Source organism: Macaca thibetana, chromosome 14 (assembly GCF_024542745.1).
Source record: "Macaca thibetana thibetana isolate TM-01 chromosome 14, ASM2454274v1, whole genome shotgun sequence".
NCBI lineage: Eukaryota > Metazoa > Chordata > Mammalia > Primates > Cercopithecidae > Macaca > Macaca thibetana.
The window spans coordinates 18675586-18691122 of NC_065591.1; the positions used below are offsets into that span (position 1 = coordinate 18675586).

At 44.0% G+C, this 15537-nt stretch overlaps 1 protein-coding gene across 4 annotated transcripts in view; it reads left to right on the plus strand.

The window, feature by feature from the left end:
• Nucleotides 1-313: 313 nt before the first annotated feature.
• Nucleotides 314-15537, plus strand: part of CKAP5 (cytoskeleton associated protein 5) — a 102111-nt gene continuing 86887 nt past the window's right edge. For 2 of the 4 annotated variants that reach the window (XM_050757518.1, XM_050757522.1), the window contains exon 1: nucleotides 314-409. The gene's annotated coding sequence lies outside the window, so the exon portion shown is untranslated. Of the gene's footprint in view, nucleotides 410-451; nucleotides 537-15537 lie in introns of those variants that run through there. The other 2 variants (XM_050757521.1, XM_050757520.1) reach the window with 2 other exon arrangements.

Below are 15537 nucleotides of genomic sequence, written 5' to 3' on the forward strand. Positions count from 1 at the left end.
TAGCTTACAGTCAATCTCTGGGGAATGAATAATGACCAAAAAAATTGCCAGGTGTTGACAGCAGCTTGAACATCTGTAATTACATAAAGCAAACATGCTGACGGCCAGGGATGCCCAGGTCTACACACATCTTTCGCCCTTCTTTCTGGAGTCGTCGGCAGCTTGCCCCCGGCAGCGACCAGCGTCCCCACCCGTGTAGGCAGCGTCTAGTCCACAGGGAAACACGGCTGCTCGCGGCCCCTTTAAGGCTGCGGGCGGCGCGTGCCCACAGGCCTTTCAAATGGACCAATAAAAGGCCGATGGGCGGTCTGTCGAGGACCAATAAAGAACGAGGACACTGCGGGGTGTGCGGCGGCCCAAGCGGTTTCAAACGGCTTAGAACAGGCCCCTTGGTTCTGACCCGGCTGAGGTGAGTGGTCGGTGGCCCCACCCGCGAGGCCCTCGAGTGCAGCCATCGCGCGCTCATAGGAGCCCCTGGATCCCGGGCTGCTGGGGGCCTCCAGACGCGCGCCTCCTTTGCCCCACGAACCCGGCAGGTCTGAGGCGGCGAAGCGGGGCGGAGGCCAGGGGACCTGCGGCGGGCAGGGCGGGGGGCGTGGGCGCTGGTGTGCTGCGGAGGCTGGGGGTGGGCTCCGGGTGGTCACAGCGCCGCCGCAGCGGGGCACGGGTGGTAGCGTCTGGGGGGCGCGGGCGGCGCAGGGCCGCGCCTGGCGGCAGCGGTGTACCGGGACTGGGGCGGGGGCCCCGAGAGCCGGCCCTGCTAGAGTGCCCCTCGCGTAATTGTCAAGCGAATGAATAAGTAAGCGCCTACTAGGGCTGTGGTGGTTGCGAAGGGCCTTGTAGCCTCGGAGCGTGGCAAGGACAGCGGCAGCGGGGCCTGGCCGCACACCTGTGTCCCTCCCGGCTTGCTGCGATGTGAACGATTCCGGTCATCCACCACCCCGCCCTTAACGTTTGGCTTTCTCTCTCTCAAGGTGTCGAGAGCGTTCAGGTGTCCTTCCAGCCCTGGAGGTGTGGGGGAACCAATACAATAGCCAGCAATGTGGGCTGGGCCTTGCTACTTTTAGATCGGGGCTCGGTGAACTAGATTCTTACTTTTGAGCTCTCCCCCCACTTGTAATCGTGGTCATTGTTGGGCAGGATTGAAATGCATTCCGTTCTGTTTCTTGGACAGAAAATGATGAAAGGGATGTTGCCAGAGTGGCTAGTGTGTGTTAGAAAATAGATTCGTGTTGATGAATCTTAACAATGAGTTTTTCATTCAGTATCAATAGAGGTCGAAGTGGTTTTTGCAGAACTCGCCCCAAATTTATGCATGGCTCTAATTTAATTCTCATGGGACCAAGGCATCAAATCTTGGCCCAGAAATGCTGCCTTTCTTATGCATAATTATAGTAATTGAAAACTCATTTTTAGAAAGGTGAGCTCCTCCTTCCTCCATTTTCATCACCCTGAGAAGTCCTCCTTTTGACCTAAAGAGCCAATAAATTAAACTAAGAATCTTTTGAAACTTTAAGAAATTGTAAAAGACTTTTGACTTCTCTGAAGTGACCGGACAAACTGTAATGCTTTTATAAAATTTAATGATATAGATAAATGTGAAATCAATTTATTTTGCTACCATAAGTTAAATCTAGTTGGTAAACTCATGTAAAATTTTTTTAAAATAAGATTTTAGGCTGGGCGCCGTGGCTCACGCCTGTAATCCCAGCACTTTGAGAGGCTGAGGCGGGCGGATCACCAGGTCAGGAGTTCGAGACCAGTCGGGCCAACATGGTGAAACCCCGTCTCTCTCTCTCTTTCTACTAAAAATACAAAAAATGGCTGGGCGTGGTGGTGGGCACCTGTAATCTCAGCTACTTGGGAGGCTGAGGCAAGAGGATCATTTGAACCTGGGAGGCAGAGGTTGCAGTGAGCTGAGATCCAGCCATTGCGCTCCAGCCTGGGTGACAGAGCGAGACTCTGTCTCAAAAAAAAAAAAAAAAAAAAATTTAAAGGCTGTTCACTGAGGCAATGGCAAGCAAAGGTATTCCGTAACAATTAACATGCCTTTTACTTTATTCTCCATTACTTTATTTATTTATTTATTTATTTATTTATTTATTTTATTTTTTTGAGACAGAGTCTCGCTTAGTCGCCCAGGCTGGAGTGCAATGGCGCGATCTCGGCTCACTGCAAGCTCCGCCTCCCGGGTTCATGCCATTCTCCTGCCTCAGCCTCCCGAGTAGCTGGGACTACAGGCGCCCGCCGCCTCGCCCGGCTAATTTTTTGCATTTTTAGTAGAGACGGGGTTTCACCGTGTTAGCCAGGATGGTCTCGATCTCCTGACCTCGTGATCCGCCCGCCTCGGCCTCCCAAAGTGCTGGGATTACAGGCGTAAGCCACCGCGCCCGGCCTCTCCATTACTTTAAAGTCTTGATCAGTTTTGAATTTTGAACAGTGGTGTGTGGTAATTCCATCGCAGTCTTCTACAACTGACAGTTCAGTTTTAACAGCAGCTTTTTTTTTTTTTTTTAGTGTTTTTTTGTTTGTTTTTTACTTTTACAGTTTATTGTAAAGGATGCTACAAATCATACAGATGAAGAGAGGCACAGGGCTAGTAGGTATGGGAGAAGGGTGTAGAGCTCTTATGCTCTCACGTGAAGTGTGTTTGAATATACCAACTCTCCTGTAAACTTTTATCTTAATTCCATCAACCCTCACTTTTCTTTCTTTTATTTTTTATTTTTATTTTTTTTTGTGACAGAGTCTTGCTCTTTTGCCCAGGCTGGAGTGCAGTGGTGTGATCTTGGCTCACTGCAACCTCTGCCTCCTAGGTTCAAGCGATTCTCCCACCTCCGCCTCCCAAGTAGCTGGGACTACTTGTGTGTGCCACAATGTCCGGCTAAGTTTTTGTATTTTTAATAGAAACAGGATTTCACTATGTTGGCCAGGCTGGTCTCGAACTCCTGACCTCAAGTAATCCACCCGCCTCAGCTTCCCAAAGTGCTGGGATTACAGGTGTGAGCCACCACACCTGGCTAACCCTAACTTTTCTAACTGGAGCTTCTATTAGGACTTCATCAACAGGTTTTGTTTTTACAATACCAGGTAGGGGAAGTGTTCCCCAGCCAGACATAATATCCATTCCCTTAAAACATTTATGTATAGGAGACACAGCTTCCAACTTTCATAGTTCTGTCAACACTTATATCTTTGTGTTCTCTCAATTTTTTAATTTTTTTAAAATTAAAAAAAAATTTTTTTTTGTGATCAGATCTCACTCTTTTGCCCTGGCTGGAGCACAGTGCTGCGATTATGACTCACTGCAGCCTCAACCTCCAGGGCTCAGATGATCCTCCCATCTCAGCCTTCCAGTAGCTGGGACTACAGATGTGCATCACCATGCCTGGCAAATTTTTGTAGCGATGGGGTTTTTGCCTTGTTGCCCAAGCTGGTTTCGAACTCCTAGGCTCAAGGGATTCTTTTGTCTCGGCCTCCCAAAATGCTGGGATTATAGGTGTGAACCACTACGCCTGGCCTTCTCTGAATCTAGTTGTAGCCCTCTTCGGGGCTTCACCAATGGCTCTTGGTACCACTGTGCCTGGGGCTTCCATATGAAGGAGCCCCAGGAATTTCTCTTCGCCACTCCCTGACCATTTTACCTACTTGTATACAGAAGGCTTGGGGTCCCCAGCAGGTGGTTGAGCCAAGAGACTCTTGCCCATTCGTCAGTCTTTATCTTGACTCATCTACTGCCTCCACAATTTCAGATCAGATTTCTCATTGTAATCTGCCTCCTGACTTATAATTTCTGCAAACTAGGGTAAATATAGCAAACTTGTTTGGAACCCCTTAATGTTGGGACACCAGCAAGGTCTTCCTTTGGCACCCAGGCTAGTCTTGAACTCGTGGGCTCAAGTGATCATCCCATCTTGGCCTCCCAGAGTGCTGGGATTATAGGCATGAGCCACCGCACCCTGCTACCTTATTTCTTAATAACCATTTAAAAATTTCCACCTTCCAGGATGAATCCATTTGTCCTCTGTCTCACTATTCTCTTAACTTAATAGTTTTATTAGCATCTGTAAGACCCACAAGAGGAAACTGAGACAGCACATTTGATAAGGCTTCTCCAACTGTCTTTTGATTTTGCAACAGTAAGGTTATCCACATTAAGGGGTCACCCTTAACCACAGCATTTACCATGACTGGCTAGTGGGCATATTCAGAGGGCAAATGTCCTAGTCATCATAAAGCCAGTCTCACATGGCTTGCATATGAAGCATATCCGTGGCCTTATCTGGATCTGGGGTGTTCCACTTGGCATTTATAGGTGGAATCAGACTGTCCCCTTCAGGGAGCTTGTGATACTAATGTACAAAATGAAACAATTTCTTCACATTGTACCCCCTGGTTTCTATAGTTCTTTGGTTTTCGCAGACCACCTTCTTCGTTACCAAAGGTCTTAGAAGCACTTTCTGTGGTCCCGGCATAAATTTTTCTCTTGGGGGCAGCTTTGATGCTAGTGTGAGGCCTAAGCTCTCACACTCACTGAAGTCTGAGCTTGGTCTAGCAGGAAGGTCCAACCCACCACTCTCTTTTAATTTCATTTTAGCTCTTACAGAAAACAATAACCAAGAGATTTAACATTTCACTTTCTTTTTTTTTTTTTTTTTTTTTTTTTTTTTTTTTTTTTTTTGAGACAGAGTCTGGCTCTGCCGCCCAGGCTGGAGTGCAGTGGCCGGATCTCAGCTCACTGCAAGCTCCGCCTCCCGGGTTCACGCCATTCTCCTGCCTCAGCCTCCCGAGTAGTTGGGACTACAGGCGCCCGCCACCGCGCCCGGCTAGTTTTTTTTATTTTTTAGCAGAGACGGGGTTTCACCGTGTTAGCCAGGATGGTCTCGATCTCCTGACCTCGTGATCCGCCCGTCTCGGCCTCCCAAAGTGCTGGGATTACAGGCTTGAGCCACCGCGCCCGGCCTTCTTTCTTTTTTTTTTCTTTTTTTGAGACGAAGTCTTACTCTGTCTCCAGGGCTGGAGTGCAGTGGCACGAGCTCAGCTCACTGCAACCTCTGCCTCCCAGGCTCAAGCGATTGTCCTGCCTCAGCCTCCCAAGTAGCTGGTATTACAGATGTGAGTCACTACGCCCTGCTAATTTTTTGTATTTTTAGTAGAGGTGGGGTTTCACCATGTTAGCCAGATGGTCTTGATCTCCTGACATTGTGATCCACCTGCCTCGGCCTCCCAAAGTGCTGGGATTACAGGCGTGAGCCACCGTGCCCAGCCAACATTTCACTTTTTTAATATTAGTTTGCATTTCCTTGTGCATCCTGTGAACCAACTCCCAGGCAATTGGATCCATCTCTAGATTCCATGGATAATTTTTACCTTGAGTAATTGATGGCAGCACAACTTCGGCTCCTTGCCATAGGTGACCACTTGGCCACCTAGGAATCAAAGTTCTTCATCCCTATCCTTTTATCCTTTTTCTTCCCAAACCATATGTGTCTGTGAGCCAAAGTCATTCTAGCAAATCCCAGTTCTGACACCAATTCTGAGAATATAGAATAAGAAACTTTAATAAGTTTATCTTATACTCTCACAATACAGAAAACTTCTGTGACCTCAGATGTGTGGGATTTTTTTCCCCACACACCAAGCAAGTAGTTCTTCAGCAGTAGACACCAGCTGTGTGTCCTCTAATTCAGTTCAATTCTGACTTTTTTTTTTTTTTTTTTTTTTTAATTGAGACAGAGTTGCTCTGTCGCCCACGCTGGAGTGCAGTGGCGCGATCTTGGCTCACTGCAACCTCTGTCTCCCGGGTTCCAGCGATTCTCCTGCCTCAGCCTCCTGAGTAGCTGGGATTACAAGAACCCACCACCACGCCCATCTAATTTTTTGTATTTTTAGTAGAGACGGGGTTTCTCCATTTTGGCCAGGCTGGTCTTGAACTCCCGGCCTCGAGTGATCCGCCCACCTCAGCCTCCCAAAGTGTTGGGATTACAGGCATGAGCCACCGTGTCTGGCCAATTCTGACACTCTTTATCTGGAGGTAGTGTCAGATGCCACAGGTTGAGGGTTTAGTCCCACAAGACTGCCCCCCACTCAGATGCCAATCCCAAGCCCCAGGTTTTTTTTTTTTTTTTTTTTTTTTTTTTTGAGACGGAGTCTCGCTCTGTCGCCCAGGCTGGAGTGCAGTGGCCGGATCTCAGCTCACTGCAAGCTCCGCCTCCCGGGTTCACTCCATTCTCCTGCCTCAGCCTCCCGAGTAGCTGGGACTACAGGCGCCCGCCACCTCGCCCGGCTAGTTTTTTGTAGTTTTAGTAGAGACGGGGTTTCACTGTGTTCACCAGGATGGTCTCGATCTCCTGACCTCGTGATCCACCCGTCTCGGCCTCCCAAAGTGCTGGGATTACAGGCTTGAGCCACCGCGCCCGGCCGGTTTTTTTTTTTTTTTTACCTGTGCTTCTGTAGACTGACTATATAAATGGGCATTCCTACAATCCCCCAACCCCCGCCTTGGGTTTGATTAATTTGCTAGAGCTGTTCACAGCACTCAGGAAAACACGTTTTCCAGCCAGTTTATTATAAAGGATATTGCAAAGGATACAAAGAGCTATATAGGGTGAGGTATAGGGGAAGAGGCATGGAGCTTCCATGCCCTCTCTGGGCACACTATGCTCCAGGGACCGCAATGTTTTCAGCTCTCAGCTGCTCCAGCAGCAAAGTTTTAATTGCAATAAATTTGAGTACCTTAATATTATGAACACTGTTTAGGTTTTTGGTAAGCAATTAAAAATAATAAACATCTTTAACAATGCCTTAGGATAAGTGTTAAAAATGTTGACAGGAATGAATATGTTAAGGTAAAGCCAGGCTCTCTTATGCTTCTTAATGGGGTCTTATTCATTCATTGAACAGATATTGAGATTGATGCTTAATGTCTGTTACACATTGTTCTAGATTCAGGGAATACACTGGTGAACCAGAAAAAGACAAAGGCCCTGACCTAAGGGAGTTTGACAGTTTTATCTCTCAAACAATTTACTGTAGCAAATTATAGTTTCTGTAATCCCTCTGGGCTCAGCTCTGGTCCTTGAATAAAATACATGCCCAAATAATTTTACTAGCAGTAGCTAACATGTATTGAATGCCTACTGGGTTCCACATTTTATTTTATTTTATTTATTTTTTGAGACAGGGTCTCGCTCTGTCACCCAGGCTGGAGTGTAGTGGTGTAATCATGGCTCACTGTAGCCTCAACCTGGGCTCAATCGATCCTCCCACCTCAGCCTCCCGAGTAGCTGGGACTACAGGCACATGCCACTACATCCAGCTAATTTTTGTATTTTTTGTAGAGACAGGGTTTTGCCATGTTATCCAGGCTGTTCTCAAACTCCTAGGCTTAAGCAATCTGCCCTCCTCACCCTCCCAAAGTGCTGGGATTACAAGCATGAGCCACCATGCCCAGCTATATTTTATCTTTTTTTATCCTCATAATGTTTTACAGATGAGGAAACTGAGTCTTTAAAAGGCTGTGCAACTTGCTCAAAATCATAGAACTAAGTGATGAAACCTGAATTTGAACCCAGGTTAGTCTATCTCTAGGGCCTTTGCTCTTAACCTATGGTTGTACTACGTGAAGTAGGGATCTGTAGGAGAATGCAAGAGCAATTTCTGGGTAGAATTCCCCCAGCCCCTTTAAAAAAGTACTTCTACCAGAGATGCAATGAAATATGAATGACCAGCATGATAGTTTTTAGAGGGAAGATGGGGCAATGCAGAATAGCATTTACCATATGGGAGATGGACAACTGTGACAGTGGTGGCAGGAGGTAGCTAAAGGGATGCATAAAAATTGAGTTCTTAATCTAATTAGGAGTGATGGATTCTTGGTAGTTAATGTTGGAGAGTTTTAAGGTTTTTAAATGATTTTCCTATTCTTGCCTCTGGAGTTTAGAATACATTACTTAGGTCATTTCTATCAGGGCAGTTACTCTACCTGCTTGATGTATGTAACTCCAACACATTATGCTTATTCTTTTCTGTCTTTGCATTCTGTTCTGGAACTTCCCACTTCACTCTACCCCTACCCCCAGCCTATATTACGGGCACTCTCAGGCCTCAACTTAAATGTCATTTCCTTAAAGAGATACTTTTCTGAGCTCTTAATTAGAGGAGCCCTCTTGGTCACTTTTACTTCACTTTTCCTTATTTACTTCATGGCATATATTGTTATGTAATTGTTTATTGTTTGTCTATATATTGTTAGATTTTCTCGTAGAAATGAAAGCACAGCATAGATTTTTTTTTTTTCCTGCGAGGTTACCTCAGTGGCTTTAACAATGCCTGCAACAAACTAGGTGGTCAAAAATATTTGTTGAACAAAATTGGCCAAAACTGACATCATCTTCTTTGTACGACAAAGTGACCAAAACAGTATCTGACTAACCAGTTGGCTGTGTTTCTGTGTCTTTATTTTTTTATTTTTATATTCTAAAAAAAAAAAAAATACTGTGGCAAGGGTGGCTCAGCTATTTTATTTATTTATTTATTTTTTTGAGATGGGGTTTCACTCTGTCTCCCAGGCTGGAGTGTGGTGGCCCCATCTCTGCTTACTGCAGCCTTCGCCTCCCAGGCTCAAGGGATCCTCTCACCTCAGCCTCTAGTGACTGGGACTACAGGCGAGTGCCATCACGCCCAGCTAATTTTTTTTTTTTTTTTAATAGAGGCAAGGTATCACTATGTTGCCCAGCATGGTCTTGAACCCTTGGACTAAAGTGATCTGCCTGCCTCTGCCTCCCAAAGTGCTAAAGTGCTGGGATTACAGGCATGAGCCACCGTGTCCGGCCCTCAATTTTTTCTTTTTGTGGAGACACAGTCTCAGTATGTTGCCTAAGCTGGTGTTGAACTCCTGGCCTCAAACAATCCTCTCACTCCAGCCTCCCAAAGTGCTGGGATTACTGGTGTGGGCCGCTGCACCAGGTTTGTTCCTGTGTCTTTGGGTGTAAGCAGTATCTCAACAGTCTCAATTAGTCTCAAAATTAACTTTATTTTAGACTAGTTCAGAAAGGCTTCAACTAAGAAAGCTAGAAAAATTATAGATCTGAATTTTAAAAAAATTTTTTAATCTGTTTTGAGAGGTACTAGTCAAATACATTTTAAGATGTCCTTTTACTGGAATTTGTCTGATGTTCTTCTCATTAGACTGGAGTTACGGGTTTTAGGAAGGAAGACCACAGAGTTAAAGTGCCATTTCATCACATCATATCAAGGGTACATGCTATCAACATGATTTATGACTGTTAGTATTGACCTTGACTGTTCATATTGACCTGAAATAATGTTTGTGAGGTTTCTACAGTGTGAATTTACTTTTTTTCCCTCCTTTTCTATACTGTATTCTTTGAAGGGAAGTCACTGTTTGTAGCCCACACTTAAGGAATGGGGAGTTCCTTGATCTTAGGGTGGAGTACCTACCTAATTTATTTGAAATTCTTTTTTTTTTTTTTGAGACGGAGTCTCACTCTGTCGCCCAGGCTGGAGTGCAGTGGCGTGATCTCTGCTCACTGCAAGCTCCGCCTCCCAGGTTCACGCCATTCTCCTGCCTCAGCCTCCCGAGTAACTGGGAGTACAGGCGCCCGCCACCACACCTGGCTAATTTTTTTTTCATATTTTTAGTAGAGACGCGGTTTCACTGTGTTAGCCAGGATGGTCTCGATCTCCTGACCTTGTGATCCGCCGACCTCGGCCTCCCAAAGTGCTGGGATTACAGGCTTGAGCCACCTCGCCCGGCCAACATGTATAACATTTAATCTTTACAACAATGATTAGTTGAGTCATGTTAGGCAAGTTACCCTCTTTGCCTCAATTGCCTTATTATTAAATAGGAATAATAATATCAACTTAAGGGTTTTAAGGATTAAATGAGTAAATACATGTGAAGTGCTTAGGGTAGTGCCTGGCACATAATATATGTTCAAGAAGTGTGTCTTAAATAGGGAGCAACGTGAAGATGGTATTGTTATGATGATTGATAAAACTGAGGATCAGCTGGTTTGTGGCACAGCAAGGTTTACAACTCAATCTGTCTACCTCCAGAGCTCAACATGACTCCAGGTTTACACTAAATTTAATCTAGAGTAGAGCTTTCTGCAGTAAGATTTCCTTCAAGCAACTGTTCTACTGCCATGGCTTTGCCAAAGTGAAAGATTCTAAAAATGAAATTACCCTCTTTAGTGGATCTTATAATAAAAAAGTAACTAGGAAAACAGTGGCAAAAATCTTGGAAAATTTCAAAATAATATTACTGAGTGATTTCTTTTCACTTTGAAAAGGGTTTACTTCGGAATTTTATTAAATATATCTGTTGTTTTCTCAACACATTTGAAATACACATTCTACAAAATTTTCTTTTTTTTTTTTTTTTTTTGAGACGGAGTCTTGCTCTGTCGCCCAGGCTGGAGTACAGTGGCCAGATCTCAGCTCACTGCAAGCTCCGCCTCCTGGGTTTACGCCATTCTCCTGCCTCAGCCTCCGAGTAGCTGGGACTACAGGCGCCCGCCACCATGCCCAGCTAGTTTTTTGTATTTTTTAGTAGAGACGGGGTTTCACCGGGTTAGCCAGGATGGTCTCGATCTCCTGACCTTGTGATCCGCCCGTCTCGGCCTCCCAAAGTGCTGGGATTACAGGCTTGAGCCACCGCGCCCGGCCTACAAAATTTTCTTTATAAGACCAGGCGTGGTGGCTCATGCCTGTAATCCCAGCACTTTGGGAAGCTGAGGCAGGCAGTTCAGTTGAGTCCAGGAGTTCAAAACCAGCCTGGGCAAGATGGTGACACCCCATCTCTACAAAAAGTAAGAAAGTTAGCTGGGCATGATGGCACATACCTGTGGTCCCAGACATATGAGGTGCTGAGGCAGAAGGATTGCCAGAGCCCAGGAAGTCGAGGCTGCAGTGAGCCGTGTTCGTGCTACTGCATGCTAGCCTCAGTAACAAAGCAAGACCCTGTCTCAAAAAAAAAAAGATACAATTATTGTATATTTAAGACTTCTGGCTGGGTGGTTCATGCCTGTAATATCAACTCTTTGGGAGGCTGAGGCAGGAGGATTGCTTGAGCCTGGGACTTCGAGACCAGCCTGGGCCACATAGTGAGACCCTGTCTCTACAAAAAAATTTAAAAATTAGACAGATGTGGTGGTACATGCCCCAGTAGTCCTAGCTACTCAGGAGGCTGAGGCAGGAGGCTCACTTGAGGTTGGGAGGTTGAGACTAGAGTGAGCAGTGATTGCACCACCATACTCCAGCCTAGGCAATGGAGCAATACCCTGTCTCAAAAAACAAAAAGACTTCTGTGACTTGATGAAATGGTGCCATTTTAGAAATTTTACACTAGAGTACAAAGCACTATGCTCAATGCTGGGATAATGAATAAGACTGAGTTCCTTCTTTCTTTCTTTCTTTTTTTTTTTTTTTTGAGACGGAGTCTCGCTCTGTCGCCCAGGCTGGAGTGCAGTGGCCGGATCTCAGCTCACTGCAAGCTCCGCCTCCCGGGTTCACGCCATTCTCCTGCCTCAGCCTCCCGAGTAGCTGGGACTACAGGCGCCCGCCATCTCGCCCGGCTAGTTTTTTGTATTTTTTAGTAGAGACGGGGTTTCACCGTGTTAACCAGGATGGTCTCGATCTCCTGACCTCGTGATCCGCCCGTCTCGGCCTCCCAAAGTGCTGGGATTACAGGCTTGAGCCACCGCGCCCGGCGAGTTCCTTCTTTCAAAGGAGATATGCACACAAGAAAAATGTTAAGAGTGAAAGTGAAGTGTAGCCTATGGGATGAGTATAGGCAGATGATCCAGCTTCAAGGCTCTAAGTGGGAATTTTTAAGTTTTAAAGCTTTAAAAAGCATTATTTATCATCTAAGTGGGAGTTAAATAAAGAAAAAGTAAATGAAAATAATTTAATAATATAAAAAATATAAAATTATTATAAAAGATGCTGAAGCTCATTAAAAATCAGAAGGCATGGATGGGTATTAAAGTTAAAAGTAAAAGTTTTTTCAAAAAATTTCTTTGCTTAACCCTTAGACACACTCTCAGAAGTAGCCATGGTTAACAATTTTCTACAGCTCCTTCCAGAAAATGTTTATGTGCATTCAAACATGTACAATGTTGTCCTAGTTTTCTATGGCTGCTGTAACAAATGACCACAAACTTGGTGGCTTAAAACAACAGGATTTGTTCTCTCAAAGTATAGAGGCCAGAAATCCAAAATGAGTCTTATGGACCTACATCAAGGTGTCAGTCAGCGGGACCACACTCCCTCCAGAGGCCCTAGGAAAGAATCGGTTCCTTACCTCTCCCAGCTTCTGGTGGCTGCTGGCACTCCTAGGCCTGTGGCCATCTTACTCTACTCTGTTCTAATCTTTCTCTGATCCCTCTTCATATCACTTTCTCCATTGTGTCAAATCTCCTTCTGTCTTGCCCATAATGATATATGTGATTGCCTTTAGGACCTACCCAGATAATCCAGGGTAATCCCCCATCTCAAGATCCTTAATTTAATCACATCTGCAAAGACCCTTTTTCCAAATAAAGTAACATTTACAAGTTCCAGGGATTACAACTTGATCTCTTTGGGGGTCATTATTAGCTTACACAAATGCATATGTAAATGTGTATGTGAGACATATATACACACACACACACATATATACACACACACGCAAAAAAGGAATTAGATTTCATATACTGTCTTGCAAATTTCTTCTTAAAACTTAATGGATTTCTTCCACATTGGCACATTTGACCCTTGAGCAATGCCAAGGTTAGGGATCCCCCTGTGCAATGGGAACTTCACATATAACTTTAGATTCCCCCAAAACTTTACTAATAGCCTACTGTTGACCAAAAGCCTTATTGATAACATAAACAGTTGTTTAACACATATTTTGTATGTTATATGTATTACATATTGTATTCTTACAGTAAAGTAAGCTAGAGAAAAGAAGATGTTAAGAAAATCAGAAGGAAGAAAAAATATTTTTTCTCGCTTCATTGTTCAGGGTGGAGTGCTGTGGTCCTCTCTTGACTCACTCTTCCTCGGCTCAGGCAGTCCTTCCACCTTAGCCTCCCGAGTAGCTGGGACTAACAGGCGTGCGCCACCATGCCCAGATAATTTTTTATTTTTATTTTTAGAGACAGGGTTGCACTTATTGCCCAGTAAATAGAAAATATATTTACTATTCATTAAATGGAAGTGGATCATCATAAAGGTCTTCATCCTTGTCATCATCCTCATGTTGAATAGGCTGAGGAAGAGGAGGGGTTGGTCCTGCTGAATTAGGGGTGACGGGCAGAAAAAAATTCACATGCAAGTCAACCTGTGCGGTTCAAATCCATGTTATTAAAGGGTCAGCTGTATTTATATAGTTACTTCTGTCTTCCATATCATCTTTTGTTTTCTTTAAATATTTGCAAAGCAATTTTTGTATAGATGAATGTCTCATTTTTTGTGTATGGTATAAAAACAATAGTGTAAAATTTACCGTCTTAACCATTTTTAAGTGTACAGTTCAATAGTGTTAAGTATATTCAGATTGTTATGAAACAGATCTCCAGAACTTTCTCATCTTGCTAATGTGAAACTCTGTATCTAAATATTTCTCCTATCCCCCTCCTGAGGCACACCCCTACCCTATCTTTGGTTACTACCATTCTACTTTCTGGTTCTATGAATTTATGAATTTGCATACCTCATAAAAGTGGGATCATACAGTATTTGGCTTTTTTTGTGACTGTTAGTAGATTTTTTTTCTCTAATTTTTAAAATGTTTAATTCACTCATAAACACAGCACAGGGTATTATCCATTTGTGTGTGCATGTACACATATACTCATTGTACTATGTTTATTGCGGTTAACTGAAGTCCTGTGTCACTAGAATGCTACCTAACAGAAAATGTTGGTCATACCTCTTGTGGTAAATATTTGTTGGGTACTTATTTTGTATCACACATTGGGAGAAAAAGATAATTAAGATACATTCCAGCCCTTACCCTTGAGGCACTCACAATCTGATGAGAAAGGCTGATCTGCAAACCATTACTCTCAGAATAGCGTTAAGCTTGATGGGAATATAATGAAGGAAGATCTTAATTACCTAATTCAGAGGTATTCTTTACAGTTAAATGCATTTTAGGATGAGATTGTCTTGGCAGTTCAAAAATCAAGACTATTTTAATCTGAATTAGTTTTTTACTTGGCAACTTTATTTATTTATCTACCCCGCCCCCACCCAAGTAAGGAAAGGGTACTTGGCAACTTTAACTTAGGGTTCTCTAAAACCTTCAGAATAAGAGTAACCTGAGTCTGTTCTCTGGTGGAGCAATATTCATTACCGTTCTTTGGATTCTTAAATTTCTGCTTTACTCCTGTTGGGGATAGGAGAAATTGGGTTTCTTACAAATGGTCTTTAAGTACATTGATTCCTGTACTGATATGATGATGGCCTAAGGCTTTAAGGAGGTGTGTTGATTCATCTAAATTAGGTAGAGTAATACGGACTTAAAAAGCACATATCTTTTCTGTTGGTATGATGGGAGACACAAAATGCGGTCAAACCTTGTAAACTAGGATTCAGGACAAACTCTTCCTCCAAAAAGAAAATTAAAACTAGTTGCTAACCTTTGGAGATCTCAGAGACTAGGACTTAACTCCTTGAAATATTAATGCTGTTTCTACTACAATTTTCTTAAGAACTCCTCATATTAAATTAGGTGACTGCACCTTACAATTGTATTGGCATGCAAGATTACTTACATAGACTTGTACATTTATTTACATTGACTTTTAGGGCAATTTTTGAAAGATCATATTTTACACACGAAAAGGGGAAGGTTATTTTTCTTTTTTTTCTTTTATAGAGGTAAGGTTTCACTCGGTTGTTCAGGGTGGAGTGTTGTGGTGCAGTCTGGCTCACTGCAGCCTAGTCCTGGGCTCGGGATCCTCCCACCTCAGCCTCCGCAGTAGCTGGGACTACAGGCTTGTACCACCATGCCCAGCTAATTTTTTATTTGTAGAGAGGGGTCTCCCTTTGTTGCCCAGGCTGGTATTTTTCTATTTTACCTTCTGTTACCTTCCTGCTCATCTTGTATCATTGACCAGGATTCTTCGTCCAGTTTTGTAAAGAAGGAATTCTGTGAAAAGGTGAGGTGGAGCATTCTAGGTTCTTTTCCGGGCCTTTGAGTTGCCATTTGAAGAACTGCTCAAGTCCAAAGGAGTTTAATGAAGTAAGCAGCTTACATATAATGAGGGGCTATGTATTTACCTTGATGCTTTGGCTGTTACCTGCAGTAATTTTTTTCACCCTTGGAGGAGGGATTAGGATTGTAATAGTGGGAACTGGTCATCTCCTTTGTTTCTGGAATATTATGTGTAATACCACCAAAAAAAGAGGTCCACCGAACCGCAGTAGTCTTCCTAGTTGGTCCATCATTTGCCTCTTGCCTTGGAAAGCCTATGACCTGGAAGCAGCGCCTGAGGCCTGCAAACCTCTGGGCGA